Source organism: Protopterus annectens, chromosome 9.part0, assembly GCF_019279795.1.
Source record: "Protopterus annectens isolate FY-2018-M chromosome 9.part0, PAN1.0, whole genome shotgun sequence".
Classification (NCBI taxonomy): Eukaryota; Metazoa; Chordata; order Ceratodontiformes; family Protopteridae; genus Protopterus; species Protopterus annectens.
Window position 1 is genome coordinate 570,326,821 of NC_056743.1, and position 16,835 is coordinate 570,343,655.

General features: G+C 38.2%; 1 protein-coding gene across 3 annotated transcripts in view; it reads left to right on the plus strand.

Moving 5' to 3' along the window:
• SLC23A2 (solute carrier family 23 member 2) overlaps positions 1–16,835 on the plus strand; it is a 1,130,684-nt gene that overhangs the window by 324,872 nt on the left and 788,977 nt on the right. Inside the window, exon 1 of one of the 3 annotated variants that reach the window (XM_044083097.1) lies at positions 2,545–3,260. The exons of the other annotated variants lie outside the window; for them this stretch is intronic. The gene's annotated coding sequence lies outside the window, so the exon portion shown is untranslated. Of the gene's footprint in view, positions 1–2,544; positions 3,261–16,835 lie in introns of those variants that run through there. 3 annotated transcript variants of the gene reach the window in all.

The window sequence follows — 16,835 nt, forward strand, 5'->3', positions numbered from 1 at the left end:
GCTGTATGGTATATATGTTGATTATACTGTAACGTTTCTCTAGAAAGACTTATGGAGACTAACAAACCAGTTTACAACTGTGCTACTAACAAACCAGTTTACAACTGTACTTAGTTGACATGGGCGTATAGTTATAATTTCCTACCGCATCCCACACCAAGCTGCGTCTGTTGAAGAATTCGCTTCCAGCAGCTGCTTAACATACATACTTTTATCATAGAGTGTCAAGTGTACAGATTTTTGCCTCATATGGTTAGCCAGTTCCACAAACAATTTGTGGTTTTCTGGCACACCAGTGAGGATTGAAGACACACGATAATGACAAAGATAAAAGTAATGTGGAGATAAAGCCCCCAAAATGTGGGCATATTTTTAAATAATGCTTCGTACAAACTTAGAAAGTTGCTAGAATGACATGTTTTGCATTAGTATGCATTTTCTGAAGGATATGAAGTCTGAAATGCAGGTGGCTGTCATTATTTGATGATTTGAGGCCGCGATGATTTGCTAAAAATGAGGCACCATAGCTCCCAACTGTCCACATTTTCGCAGAATGTCCAGATTTTTGCCTTGTATATATATATATATATATATATATATATATATATATATATATATATATATATATATATATTTTTTTTTTTATCTGTCCCTCATAACGTTTGTGGTTTTCTAGAAAATCGAGGATTGAACTCAATAAATATTGGCATGCATAATTCAGTAAATCCGTGGCACTGCGAAACTTTTTATTGAGGCAACTTTATAAGTTGATAAAAACAATGTTTAAAATTTGTCCCTGTTTTGGATTCTTTGACCCCCCCCCCTTCTCCCATTTTTTTTTTTGCCTTTGTCCAGATTTCTTGTGCTAAGACGCTGAGCGGTATGAGTAACAAAAATATGACGCGACAATACGGATTATTGAGAAGTATGTGAAGTAACAGCCTTACTCTCGAAAATTGAACATTTTGTTAATTCCTTTTGAAGACTGGCACCTCCCCCTTAAATCCATGCTTCCATAGACGGGAACGAAGGGTTTGGGGTGCCAGGCGGTAGGACTTTAATAACAGAGTTGTTGGCAAGCCAACTACTATTATGCCACAATTTTTTTTTCAGGCCTAATGTGTTTGAATTGCCAGCTGAGTTCGTGCAGAACATTACTTAGCTCGCAGTTATGCAAATCACTTAGTACGACGATGGAATCTTTCGCCAGCTGTCAGTAAGTACCTCCGTAAATGTATATATGTAATTTATCAGATGGAGATCAAGATACTGAAGTACAGTATTCAATTAAGTGGTTCTGCTAAACAGATGACATTAATTCAATAGAACTGTAGTGCCATTCAGTTTAAGGATGGCTGTCTCGCATGTGCATACCCTCAGCCTCTTAGAGCAAGACATCTGAGCATAAATAGTTGGGGAACAGAGGCCAAAAAAATTGGGGCATTTTCAAATATTGCGCTTACAAAGTTAGGAAGTTGAAAGAATAATAACATGAATTTTCTGAAGGGTATCAAGTCTGAAACTCAAATGTCTGCCATTAGTTTATTACTTTAAGCTTCCATGAGTTGTCAATGATTTGCCAGAATAAACACAATTTTATAGAAAATAGACTGAAAATATAAGTAAAAAAATCTAGACATTGTATAAAAATATGGATAGTTGAAAGGTATGTTTTTGAATAAGTGTACAGTGGCTTTTAGAATTTTGTTCTTCTTTAGGCTTTTCCCGGTTAGGGGTCGCCACAGCGGAACTCGGGTCCGCTAATGATTGGCAGTAGATTTTTTACGGGTGCCGAGGTGCCAGATCGACGCCCCACCTTCTACGAAGGCACGCCCATTCTACGCATGTCTTTCGAACGCCACTTGACCACGGGGAGGACATGCAGACTCCGCACAGAAGGCGCTCCCGCTTTAGAATTTAAATAAATATAATGCTTATTGCAGGAAATAAAGGCCTTTTTAATAGTTTTCAAGGGAAACACAGTGTGACTATAAAGGCGAGATTAGAGACAGATAAAGTATTTATTATTTAAATAAGGCTTAGAATACTAGATCAACAAGCGTGTTTAAAATAACTCCTAAACACACCGGCAAATATATCTGACGTTAGGGTATAGTGTATTAGACAAAAATAAACACTTGTATTGGGGGGGAGGGGGGTCGCTGCACTCCAGTCAAAATTAAGAATATTTTCAAAAAGTTAAGTCTTTACGAATAATATGTTTCATAATTTAAGTATAATGCATATACAATATAAAATGTACAGCTAGTATACATTATTAAATTTAGTTTATATATATATATATATATATATATATATATATATAAATATACACACACATATATATATATATATATATATATATATATCACACACACACTGTTCGATTCTGAGCTGGAGCGTCTACTGCGTGGAGAAATGCGTGAATGGGCGTATCTTCGTTGAAGGTTGTGCGTCAGGCCTGGCAAGCCGGTACGTAAAATTCAACTGCCAATCATTAGTGGACCGGAGTTCCGCTGTGGCGACCCCTAACCGGGAAAAGCCGAAAGAAACAAACAAACTATTAGCAGTGAAGGTTAAGTGCTTATCATACGCTTGATCAGCGCTTCCTTCACAGTGTTCATTCAGCAGTCTGTTAAATAAATGGATTTATATAAAACGCAGCACAGTACACTGTGAGGCACATGCCACGGTATCCGTGCTTCAGCAGATGAAGCTTTCCTGGCCTACAAAAGCGCTTTAGACACATCAGAGCCCTACCTTCAGTCAGAGTCAGCTTATTTTTTCTGTCGTTTCCTGTTATTTTTTATTTGGGTTTTATAACGACTAGCAAATGCAAGTCTGGCTGTAACTAGAATGTTTTGTTTTTCCTCATTGTTAAGAGGCAATATACCATAGGTGCTAGCTTATAAGGCACTGATAAAGTTGATTTCTGGTTTTTGTAGTAATTAGTAATTAATGTAATGTGAAACATGTAACTTGCATAATGCAAGTGAACTGGGCAGGCGCAGTAAGTGGATTTGACTCGAGCTGGTGTAAAAAGAAAAATGTTGTTGGGGTCCCTACAGGTTATCGTGGGCTTGATTTCCTGGTAAAATAATGCAAGCCATACGTGGAAAATGTGTTTGTAGGCATTTTTTGGAACCGAAATCGCTTATCACCATTCACCATTACGAACCCTTCACTTCGCTGTTTTGACATTCTATAGCGGCAGTGTTTTCTCGAGCAATGGGGGCTTGAGTTGGTTTGTTATGTAGGAAGTAAGTATTCTATTTTTTATTTATTTTGCATCAGGTAAAATAGACTTTTGGGTAGCTACGCTTTTAGCTGTTACGGTTGCTTCCTAGTGTGTGTGAGAGAGAGAGATGGGGGTCTTTTTGGGAGAAGATAGTTTTTTTTTTGCATTGATCTTGGAATCCTGTGTAGCAGAGCATGTTCTAAGAACGGCATATTGAGCATATAACTTGCTTCTAGTCCTTGCTCCTGAAAGCAGTAATTTTAACTACAGGAAATACGTAAATTAAAAAAAAAGGTTTAACTAGCAGTCTTAACATTAAGAACAAACAGTTCCACGTATTTAAATGATAGGCTCATTGTGGTCAAACATCTGTTATTTTGGAAAAGAATAAAATAAACTAAAAGCTACTATTTAAATTGTTGTAACATAGGCTAGGACCTTCTGTTGTTTTCAGTAGTCTTCAAAGGGAGAAAACACGATTTTGTTTACTTAAGACCCTATGTTTAAGTCCTAACAACTCTTGGATCTGTCCCTAGCTGGGATTGTTCTTTTGCAGAGTCTACATGTTATCCCTGTATTTGTGGGGTTTCATTGGGTGCTTCAGTTTCCAACCAGTAACCCATAGGTTTAAGTAAGGTAAGTCAGCAAGTGTTTGTGTGCATCCTGGGATGGAATATCATCCTTTCAAGGACTGGTTCTGTTGCTTGCACAATTTGATTGCCAGGACCGCCTCAGAATATGATACAGTGGGTGCTTTATAATGAATTAATATTCTGATCTAGGAAGATCAGAAATTTGTCTTGTATTCTTGACATGCAGTGCATTTTACACCCTTAGCAAAAGTCAGGTAAATGCCCATCTCTGAAAGAACTGAGTATACTGTAGTTTGACAGAGCTGGCAGCATGAAGTGCTTGTAAATGCCTGTGTTAGTATGCCATATCCAAGTCATCATTTGACAGTTCTTATTAAAACTCTTAGGAAATTATACTTGTACTTCCAAGAACACACAAAGCCTGCTTTTGGTATGTATGCTCATTAGGCCATACCATAGTTACCCTTTGACAGTTCTTAATAACTGTTCAGCATTGCTATATTTTCAAAGCAGTTTTATTGTGCTTTTCATTGCAGTATAATTGAGCAGCTGCCAGCATTGTGCATAAAGCAACATGTTCAAGTTTGCTGTGATCCAAATCTAATGAACACGATCAGGTTGCCAGATGTTAATGGATAAAAGCTACAGTGTTTACTCCGCGGATTTGTAATAATAAAATAATTTCAAAAGACCATAACGTGTTGTGTATTCATTTCTGTATGAAATGCCACTTAACAGTTGTTGAGATTGGTTGCAGTTCTTTTGTAGAAAGACTGAAACCCTACAATAAGCACCTCTGAAAGTGGGTTGTGAAGTTACATACACAGATTGTCATGTATCAAAGGATAAAACTTGTAATGATTATTTTTTTAATAGGAAGTGTTTTGCTTTTCTCACACCTGTCTCCTGACATACACAAACTAGTGACTAGGTTTGCATCTGATTTGTGACAGTGTTCAAAATAAAACAAAAAAATTCTGCCCATAGTAATATATTCCAGTGTGTTTGACATGTGCATTGCCTTGACAATTATAGACACCATTTGAAGTATGAAAGTGATTTATTTCAAACAGCAGCCTGTAAAAAATGTTAGTAAGATTGGTGAAAGATATCAGATGATGTGTGATGATGTGTGGCAATATGAGGTATTGCCAGCTATGCCATGTGAAGTAGGGCAGAGGATGTGTAACATATGCCAGCCCAGCTAGCTGGAATTTTGTAAAGAATTACATACATTTATATATCAAACCGATTTGTACAGATGCTTGTGTTTAAAAAATGTATTTGTAAAGCTGCTTGTTAAAAAAAAAAATACTAACACATTGCCCTACTGGACAGAAAAATAAGTACACTTGTATGTCAGACTGTGCTATAACTATATACATTCATATTGTATTTATTTATTTATTTATTTATCATTTGTTGACCGGGAAAGTCCGACTAGGTTCCACAGAGCCTGTTTTCAGTGGAGGCCCGGGGAGAAATGCTCCAGATGCATGTCTTTGAATGGGGAGGAACCGGAGTACCCGGAGGGAAACCACGCAGACACAGGGGAGACACAACACACCCACAGAAGGCACATCCCGAAGAAAAGAATCGAACGAAGACAATGTTGCTGTGAGGAACCACTGCACACCACTGCACACTGTAACAAAGGATACTGGAAGAAAAGAGGTTAAGCTATACTCTAGCTAACTTCAGAGACAAAATGTCTGGGGAAACAAGTACTAGGAACCCTTCAGTATTGTCTTTAGCAGTGAACTAATTGCTATTCTGGAAGGGTTGAAGTTTGAAATTGTTTCACGACTTCCAGAAGCTGCAACAGATCTTCCAAACCTCTCCGTGTGTGTATTATTGAAACAAATGTGCAATATTCTGGGTAATTTGCTAGGAAAGGGGGTAGTATGGGAACCAGAAGTCAGATTACCAGATGTATGTGATGTAATTGAGTAATCCAGGGCAAAATTATGTTTTAACATTAGATGAGGCTGAAATCTCAGATCAGTTTGCTTTTGAAACCCGACATAGAAGGATAATTCACCTACTTCATCATGCTTTGCTACAGTAAGTGATCAGGGAATAGTAATTCTTTAGATCAGTCAGGAAAATATAATGAGATTTTTCTGTGTCTGTGTGAATCTGTTTTTCTGTGTTGTTTTAATATTTCCTGTGATTGAAACTCTGGTGTTTATCGTAAATAGATATTCCATATTTTCATGTTCTTTTGTTATTTATTATTAACTATATTTAAACTTTTCATTGTGGCTGGTCCTTTAGAGAATATTTTAACCTTTGAGAGTACTTTTATTTGGTGACTTTGTGACCACTCTTGAAAGTCTTACTGCATTGGTCAAACATTGTTATTGGTATTAATATTAATTTCACTAAGTATAATTGGGCACTCTTTGTAAGAGCCTTAGAGTAGCTAGCTTTGGAGTGACTGGTGACAGTGTTAAGTACCTTATAGTCTGGGCAGAAGGGGGGATAGCTAGAAAATATGTGCCAGCCTTTTGTGTGTGTGTGTGTGTGTGTGTGTGTGTGTAAATCAAATCTCCCAAGACTGTGTGTTTCAGCTGCTTGCAGCAGTGACGCAGAGCACTGGTTTCACAGAGAGAGTGGTGGAGGACTTGGCTTGGACACTTGGCTGAGGACTCAACTCTACAGCTGTGCCAGTGAGAAGTCTTATTGGGGACCTGGAGTGAGAGACGGAGAGAGTGAAACCCAGACCATGGACTGAGTGTGTTCTCTGTATGCTCTTAAAGGAATTTGTGCTTGATGCAGAGAACACAGCTGGAAATACTGCGTGTATCTATTTTTATTCCAAGTGAAAGTCCCTCTCCAGTGTCAGGGGTGAGGATTCAGGCTCCTTGATTACTGGCCCAGAATAGGGACCTCACAAGAAGCATTTTAGTTAGTGCTGAAGTATCTGTTGATTTCACTGTGTCATACCAGTATTGTCTCAACAGCACAGTGTATAAAATTAGGCTGTCTCTTAATTCTCGTTTTAATTCCCCTGTCTCTTTGGAGTATTGCATTTTCCATTTGTTTTTCTTTTGTGCAGCTGCATGTCTGATCTGTGTTCAGTCTGTCTGATTATTTGTATTTCAAATACTTTTATTTTCATTGTAGCACTGCTTGTACTTTAGATAATTTATTTTCCTGTTTTGTTTAGTCGAGTACCTGCAGCAGCCAGTTTCTAGAGAAGATGCTGTGCTCAATCTTGCTTTTTTGACTTTTTGTCCTGACCAGTAAAATTTCTGATTCTACTCATCCATCTGGATTTTTCTCCATGATATATAGACTTGATGCTTATAAATGCAAAAGGAGCATGTTCTTTGAAAAACACTGGTGAAAAAAATTCATTTATAGCCATAAATGGTTTATTCAGTCCAGGGTTTTTTGTCTGGGATGGATTCTTCATGGCATTTATTTTCCTTGTGTTCTCCTGCAAAGAAAATAAATACCAGTGTGGGTGCTGGTGTCAGTCCTCTTCAACTCAAATGATTTTACTTATTAGTAAAGGTTTTCTATAGGGCTGTCAGGCACCTGATGTTTTACCTGTCTTATTTGACTTTCCATTTACTGCCATTGAATACAGCTAGCTCGTAAGATTTAAGATTTTTCATGATATTCGAGAGGTGGAAAGCAGCTGGTAGGCTGTTTACTCACTTTTTGCAAGACATGACATTGCAGCATCGGCATTAGTGCTTTGTTTCTTTAATACGAATAATGTGCTTAGTTAAATCCTCGGAATGCTACTTAGTAGACTGCAGTGACGTTAAGACTGGCTATAATGTATATCTTTTGTAATACATTTTCAGAGATAATGTGGCTTAGGCTGGCATTCTTGTCCTTGAACCTCGGGTGCTTTTATTTATTTATTTGTTGAATCACAACATGCAGTCCTCTTTATCTTAGAAATGTTCCCTCTTTTTCTTTCATTACATTTTTTTTTTCTTACGAAATTCTGTTGCATACTTAAATTAGAAGTGGACCTCATTCAACTTAGCTGATCTTGCCTCTTTTGTGTGTTTGTACAAGTTGACATTCCTTTCTGCAACACACAGCAAGTACTCTGAACCAGAACTTCAATACACAATTACTTTACTTACTGCTCCGAAGCTAAAGTGACATATCTCCATGATGTACACACATCTATATTCATGCATTTCTACCTGCATATGTTATACCTCGGATCATTCAGTAATTGTTCCGCTGCCATAAGTAAGATGCATTCCAGTTACTGGGTATTTTATTTTTTCAGTTAGTCCGCAATTGATAACCAACTATATATTTGCAAATAACTAGTGACCATTAATGAGCCTGTTTTAAAAGTAACATGATTGCCACTGAAAGTGTCCAGCCTAAGTTCAAGTACATTCATTTAAAAAGTTTGTGTTACTGTACTGTATGGCAGCTGTGTATGTGTAAATTTTAGGATGGTTGAATGCTGTGCTGTGTGGTTAGTTGTGCAACTCCAGTGAGGTTTGCAAAAACAAACACATGTCCCTTGAGTTTTGTTTCTGGTTAGTAATGACAGACATTAAAGATGCCTACATCTTGTTTTTTCAGAAAATTATGCTAATGTAACTTTCCTTTGTCTGTCAACTCTCTAAATATTGGAATTTAATTAAAAAAAATGTTTCTTATTTTTGGGCTTTTATTCCTGACTCTAGTAATTTGTCAATCACTTATCAGGCTGTGTAAACAATTACCTTTGTTGCCTAGAAGATTAGAAGGTTATGGGTTCTATTCTGACAGCTGGTGCTTAGATTTTCTGTGCAGCATTTGGGGCTGCTGAACTCTTGAGGTATTTTTGTTGGTGATATTAAACGAAGATGTCATCTGAGTTGGTTGCCGTTAATAAAGCTGTTGAAGATCCAGTGACACTGATCAAAAGGAGCAGAGATTGTGATGATTGTCATCTATGCCTATAAAAGTATTTATATTTTTTTTGTTATATGTGCACCCCTTTACAGTGTCTGTTTTTTTACTACAGTATCCCATCTTCCCTACTGTGTTTGCCGTATGCAGATGTTTATATTTTTATAAAATTATTCCCGAGTCCCATCTCTTTTTCCATATAAAATAAAAATTTCATTTAATTATTTTCTTTTTGCTTTCCAAATAATATTGTATCTGTATTAGTTTCAACTAAATTATCTTAAACACACAGTAACCTCAGGCCACCTCGCTCATCTAACAGACTGCTGGTTCAGACATTCATAACCAATAACTCAGCCGGGGGCTCCCTGTTTGTCAACTCTGTCGGCAAAACTTGGAACTCCCTTCCTGCCGACCTTACTCTAGTATCTTCACTAACGCAATTAAAAAAAGTCTCCAACAACATTTTAAGACACACTGGTTATGTCCTTGTTCTAATCCTGACTAGCTCCTTTTTATAACTGAGTGCCAAACAGTACTTTATGCTACATACAAGCTATGACATAATTGTTGGATACTTGTATAAGTTTAATAATCGAATGTATAACTTGCTTGACTAAACAGAGTCTGTAAACTGTCTGCAACATGTATTGATATTATGATTTTTCCTGTATTATTTTTTCTGTATGTTGTGTTTGGAGCTTTTCTCCCTGGGCCTCCGCTGAAAATGGATATGTATCCAGTCGGACTGTCCTGGTCAACAAATGTAAAATAAATAAACATATGCAGTTTTTAGACTTTCCCTGGTATCCTTGACTGTTTTTCCGACATGTGTAAATACCATCTTGGGTCTCCCCTGAAGGTAAGTCACAAACCTAGTGATACTAACCTGGTCAGTTTAAGTGGAATAAAATGAATAATGGTTAATGTTTCGGCTCCAGGGTTAGAAGTTTATTAAATTTGCTGCAGCCTTGATGTGGGAAGGCTGTGCATATTCTTCATGTATCTGTGTAGGTTTTCTTTGTTTTGCTTTCCTGTCAAATACGTGCTCATTCGTTTGCTGCTCAAAACTGTAATAGATATGTGGTGTGTGTGTTTACCATATCCATGTGGCTGGGGTGTAACTGAAAAGGGTTTGAAAAAGACCAGGTCATGTAAATAATTATCAGATAAGCAGACAAGTAAATATTTTTTTTTGTCATTTTTAGTTAGCTTCCTCTCACCTCACGAATTATCTGGGTGGAGTAAGTTAGAGTAATGGTATTTTGGTTAGTGTGGTCTTATTGCTTTCAGATAGTTTATTGAAACAGGTGTCAGTGTTTCTATTACAGAGTGATGTGTGCATTGCTAATCCCATTGCCAAAACAATTCCATATTGGCATTTTATTGCAGGGTGGCTTGAATCTTTTTCTTCTTACAGGTTTTAAGTTTCCTAGGCAGCAGTGTTTCCTTATATGTACAGTTTAATGTGTGCTTTTGTGTATGTCACCTCTGAATAGCAAATTGGCATAAGGGCTTTTCTGACAGGCACTCTGGTGACTGGACTTCATCTAGCTTTCTCTGCATTTTAGGGCTGGTGCAGTATGGTGATATGCAACTATTGATTACTTATTATTTTGCCCTGTTGGATAGGGGGGACTCTTTAGAATAACACAGAGTTATCACTTGATGGGGGTCAGAAATGTATGCTGCTGTTTAATTCTTTGCACAATCACTTGAACCTCTGACTGGACCCCTGGCTATACCCTTAGACTAGCATATACAGGAGGGTGGGTGCATAAGCTTGCCAGTGTGTCTTGTCTGCAGACAGGCCAGGAGAAAATGGTCTCAAATAGGTAAGACCCTGTAATGTCACTTGGCCACAGTGGTTACCTCCTCTTGGCTAGTAGGGTAGTTTAGCCATAGTGAAGGTGACAGGAGGGATGATGATTGTGATGATGATGGGTCCACAGTGGTATCCTGAAGAATCGGGAGTGCCTGGAAATTGTCTGGTGCCCGAGGTGAAAAAAAAAAAACTTTTAAGTCTTTTCTTCCTTGGAGGTCTTCATAAGAGGCAGCTGTAAGCATGCAGCATGTAAGATTTTTAGCTCTAGTATCAGTCAGAATTACTTGCATACTGTGATGTGACGTGATAACCTTTTATACACATTCATTGGTCTCTTGGGAATGCAAACATTTAGCACTCCCGTATGTGTCGATGACACATGGTGGATTTGCCACTGAAGTGTGGCAGTGTGAGGAGCAGGTTATGTTGTAATGAGAGCCCTGTGAGTACATTACTCTACTTACTGGTGCATAACGTCAAAGCTCAGGCTTCATTTGTGTTCTCATAGGGAAAGTCATGTAAATGTGCCCTAATGTCTTTGTAGTATAGCCCGAGACTTTTTTTGCACATTAAAAACTAATGTATTAGAGGTTTCAGTGTATATTTATAGTAGGCGTCACCATATTGTGTTTTGATTTTTGGCTAAGGTCAAGGCTATAAATGGTCCTGGCTGGTTCACTAACCCACTTAATAAATGTTAAAAAAAATATGCAAGTAATTGAAATCAGATTGCTGTTCATTTAGTGGACTTTGCATTTTTGTAAGGGAGGTTAGCGCAAATTATGATTATTAAATAGCCTGTGGTTGTAGCCACTAGATATTTCTTTGTGGTCAGCTTTGTATAGCAACATCAAATTTAAGTAGATAGTTGCATTTAGTTGTTTCATAAAAAGTTTGGAAGTGATGTCCTGCTACAGCCAAAAAAAAAAAAAAAAAATGAGTGAGTGATAAGATTTTCAGCAGGTTTAGCCTGGAATGTCCTTACCTCTTTTATATGTAGTCTGGATCTTGTTTTTGAAAGAATTCACTTTCACAGCCAAACCGTGTTTAATGCTAAAAGTATCCATTATATATTCTACATTGTTTCCTTTTCCATTTAAATAGAAGGTTATTGTAGTCAGTGTTGGGAGAATAACATTATTCAGTCTGGCTCGTTGCATGCCCAGCACTGTTGCCTGCACTACTTTAGTCAGCCTTGTACCCTCACTGATGTTTTGATGCTGTTTATGCTGAGATGTGACCGTTCACTGACTGTAGTGTCCGTGTTACCAAGGCAGGCATTAGCCAAGTAGGGCTGTACTCTCACAGGGCCACCGGCACTGAGCTATGACAGGATTGTTATGCTGTAAGTGATCCTTACCATACTTCTCAACTGTCTAGATTTTCACAGAATGTCTTATGTTTTTTTCCAGAAAGTCATTGAGGATTGAAATCACTACATAATGACAGACATTTGAGTTTTAGACTTCATATATTTTAGAAAACGAATGCTAATGCAAAACCTATTATTCTAGCAACCCTTTAAGTTTATAAGAGCAGTATTTAAAATCCATCCCTATTTTTAGATGTTTGTCTTCCACCATCCCAATTATTTTTGGGTTTGTCCAGATTTCTTGTGTTTAGAGGTATGCCTACAACCTTTGCCTGAGAAATACTGCGTCAAAGTATAAGGTATTTTCCAGCATTTTGTTGTTCTTCAGTAGCTACAGGTCTCTTTAGTGGAATACGTTACATTTATTGTCATGTGCTCCACTAATGGCTACTGTAATAGTATTAATACTGATTGCAGTATCACATCACTTAAAGGGCTTATAGTATTAGCTACTCTCATAGTACTTGAATGCTGCTTGGTGCTTAGCAGTTTTCAGTCCAATACAGAGGTTGGATTAACCATCTGATTTTTGCATATTATTCCCATTACTGTTGCAGTTGCTATAGTTAATAATCTGCCTGCACCAAGCGTTACAGTGCTCAGGTTTTAGTTTTTAAAAGTACATTTTGTTTAATTAAAACCTGGGCGCTGTAACACTGTGCAGGCAGGGTACAAACTATAGCAACTGTTTGCTACAGTTTAAAAGTAAAAAAAAAAGTATATATATTTTTTTAACTGTACCAAACCGTTTACTACAATGTAGTAAGCAGTTGCTACAGTTTAGACCACATATGGATCGCAGTAGCGCTTAAGTTTGACCTCAAATGCAGCTTTTAAATGTCAGTATTACATGAAAAAGTGATCGGGATCGGCTGATTGTGCCTCCCCAACAGTTTGTAACATGGCTGTTGCCCCTCTCGCCCCTCCCTAGTGACTCTAATTTCCTCTTGGCTAAAAGAAGATAAAAGTAACACAAGTACTCAAACTCCCAAAGGCACTGCAGCAATATCACAGTTTCACTGTCACAGAGAAAATGGAAGGGGGCAGGGTGTGAGGACAATAACCTTCGACTGAAAATGGTTGGACTAGACTGGGGATGAGTTTGAGAGGTGGGAAATGTTTTGGAGAAAGCTGAACAAATTCTGTGGATTCTGCATGTTCTGTTGACATCCTTCTGTATGTTTCCATAAGGCATTTTTTTTCCCTCCCTTCAGCCAAGCATGCTGCTTACTGAGTAATCTTTACTGTTGCTAATGTGGCCTGTGCTATGACTGGAAATGATCTGCAAATATTAGTTCACATATCAGGTTTAGCAAGTTAAATAAAAATGAATTTTCAGAAGTAGTTGTAAGTTGTGGGTGTTGTGTGACAATGTCATTTTATAATGAAAGACTCGAAATTATTACTGTTTTTGTTGGTGGCATATGTTGTAGCAGTTGGCACAGAGGGTCCTGTGGTATGGGGTTCAATTCTCTCAGCCATCATTTGCCTTCTGTGTGACATTAAGCAAGTCACTTAACCAGATGTTACTTCCTGGTTGCCCCTGAAAATGACCTTATGTTCCATGGGCTTACCTGCTTAACAGCTGGGTTTTTTATTATTATTATTAGTATTGTTCTTTTTATCCTTCAGCAGTCTGATAAAGTTTTAACAGTGGTTTGGTGGAAATGCACTGACTGTAAAAGGGTATGAGAATTAACTTGGCAAGGGATCTGATAATTCAGAGCATGTTGAAGAGGCGATTGGAAGCCAGTGATGGAGGAAATTGGTAATATGCGATGAGAATGTATAGTAGAGGTTTGAAAATAATCATACACACCCATCAATCCAGCCCCACTGTCCTACACTTGTTAGCATCTGAGGACATTGAGCAAAGATGGCAAGAGTTTGGACTCGAGTCAGAAGATTTTACTAGGTTTTCTGTTTCAAATGAGCTTATTTCAAAGTAGCATGGTCTGCTTGCTGTTGCTTGCAGCACCTTCCAAAGGTGCTTGTGTCTGTGCAGTAGTCGGGTTCTGTTTTAACATATTTTTTGACAAAATGTAAGTTAATGAATAGACTTATATTTTTTTAATGTACAGAAATAGATCATTTCAGATTGGGTATCTTGAGTATATGCCAAGTCCAAAAGGCCAGTAGGTGGAATGTGACTGGGGTTGATGATTTGTGAGCGAACAGCTTGAGGACCCTACCAAAATGGTCCAGATTGGGCGCTATAATTGCTAAGGCTGACCCTGCACATTGTTTTCTCTTTCTGTAAAAAGACTGAGCTTTATTATAGAGACTGATATAAGAAGTTTGTCATTTTTTTGCAACTGTTCTTTTGTCTTCACTAGCATTGCATAGGCAGACTGCTGGTTTCTTATTTTTTTTTTCCATAAACCAATGTTGTTAGATTGGTAAGTCTTACTTGCAGGTTGAACAGCTTTTATAATTTGAGTTTAGACTTTTTTTTTAAGCATAAATGGATAATTCGTCTTGAGTTCATATGTGAGCAAAAGAAAGTTGTTAAAATATGTTTGTATTGCTGAAGTGTGAATTGGACAGCACAGTGGTTAATATTGCTGTATGATTTAATATTGCTTTTTAAGTGGTGCATTGTGAAATTTTTATTGCTTAAAAACCTCAGCTTTGGCCAGCTAAGAACTTGGTTATATTCAACTGGACGTATAACAGAATTTAAGTACCTTTATCTGCATTTTTAAAAAAAAAAAATACAGTATTTAATTTGATTTAAACTGTGTTGAAGGAATATTTAACTCAAGTGGCAGTTATTCTGCTCTTCAGTTATTCCCACCCTCCCTCCCTGTTTTTGTTTTGGTGTTAATCTTAGTGGCCTTAAAACTGCCCGCCCCTCAGCCTGTCTCTGGGCCCATCTCATTTGCTTACTCAACTGAGTGCAGTGAGATCATATTCTGATTTCAGGCACTCCTACTGTGTACAAAGGAGAGCATCTGGGAAACAGACAAAAAAAATTAAGCTTATTTCCTGCCTTTCCTGTTAAGTGGTATAGACTATTTGTAGGCTTCTGAGCCCCCAAGCCCTTCTGTGTTTGAGGGAAGCCTTCTAGCTTTTTTTTTTCTTATAACTAGCCAGTTTTCTAGTTTCAGCACTCAAATCTGTTTCTTTGATCTCAGCACTTGTTCAGATAAAAAAAAAAAAAAATATCTGCTTTTACTGTACTTGTGTTTCTACCTACTTCATTTTACTTTTGCATCATCTTAAAATACTCAGTTGTATTTATTACTGCTTGGTGTAACTCATTCTAAGCCTTTTGGTTTAAACACTTGGGCTTCGGACCAGTTGTTTTGCACTGAGAGGGTTTGTGGTCTGCACTGTTGTGGCAGAACAGGTAGCTTACATCCTTCTAGGTTGGGAACTGCTGATTGAGGGCTCAGTGTCTGTTATTCTAAAAGTGTATTAATTCTGGTTTAAGCACTTGGGCTTTCAGGCCAGTTATTTTACATTAAGAGGGTTCATGGTCTGCACTCTTGTGGGAGGAGAGGCTGGACTCTGCCCTTCTGAGCTGGGAATTTCTGGTTAAAGGCTTATAGTGCATGCATATCTGAACTGCTTCTTACCGAAGTTGGTGCGCCTTGTTTGCTGTGGCATAGACTGGATTCGGGCCTGCTGGATCTAGCTTTGTTTGTGTAACTTGATCACTAATCCAGACATTCTCTAAAGTATTCAATTGTATTTATTACTGCTTGGTTGTAACTTGATTAAAGTGTAGCTATCATTCTAAGTCTTTTGGATTAAGCACTTGGGCTTCAGACCAGTTGTTTTACATTAGGAAGGTTTGTGGCAAGCACTGTGGTGGCAGGACAGGTAGCTTTCATCCTTCTAAGTTGGGAACTGCTGATTGAGAGCCCAGTGTCCAAGGGTATTAGTTCTGGTTTAGGCACTTGGGCTTCAGGCCAGTTATTTTACATTAAGAAGGTTTGTGGTCTGCACTCTTGTGGGAGAAGAGGCTGGACTCTGCCCTTCTGAGCTGGGAATTTCTGGTTAAAGGTTTATAGTGCCTGTATATTTGAACTGTATCTTACTGAAATTGGTACACCTTGTTTACTCTAGCATAGACTAGATCCAGGCCTGCTGAATCTAGCTTTGTTTATATGCTTGCTGTTTGTTTGCTTGTTATTTCCCTGGAAGCTAATTCCACCTAATACGCGGCTTCTCAGCGCTTCTGTGGATCACTAGTGATATCTGCATTGCTTACTGTACTAGTTCCTTGTTTCACTTGAAAGAAAGTTACTGTTTGTCGTTTTTGCATTTAGTTACTTGTAACACATTGCACTCAAGTTACCTGGCACTTGCTCACTAAAGCAATTATATGTCAGCACTAAAATTAAAAGCACTACACCCTCACTCCCCACTGGCCCTTGTTTTCAATTATTAAGGAATTCCCAATATTATTCTAGCATGTCCAAAGGTCAGTTGTCAATCTCCTCTCCGGTCCAGCTGGTGAATCTGGGAATCTTGAGGCAATGTTATAACTGCCTCATGTACACAGACAACCCTCTCCTCCTCCCACATAACACAAATACTTGCGAGAGATGCAGCTATTTAGCCAAACTGGAGGCTGAGCTCTCTCAACTCAGGACTGGCAAGACCAGACAGGAGGAGAAGGCAACTACACACACCACAAAACCAGCCTCGCATAATGCTACCACACCACTGAATCAAACACATAAACACACAAAGACATACTCGGAGGCTCTGAGTAAAAATTTACCTAAACAGCAGAGGCCTCCAAAGCAGACACCCAAACAACTGCTACCTCAAGACACCCCACAAGCAACACATAAACCACAAAAGCAGTCACAGCCCTTAAGGCCAAATACAACACCAAACATACTTGTCATAGGTGACTCCGTAGTCAGACACACTGACGTCCCACTCACCAGGCTGAACAAGGAGAGG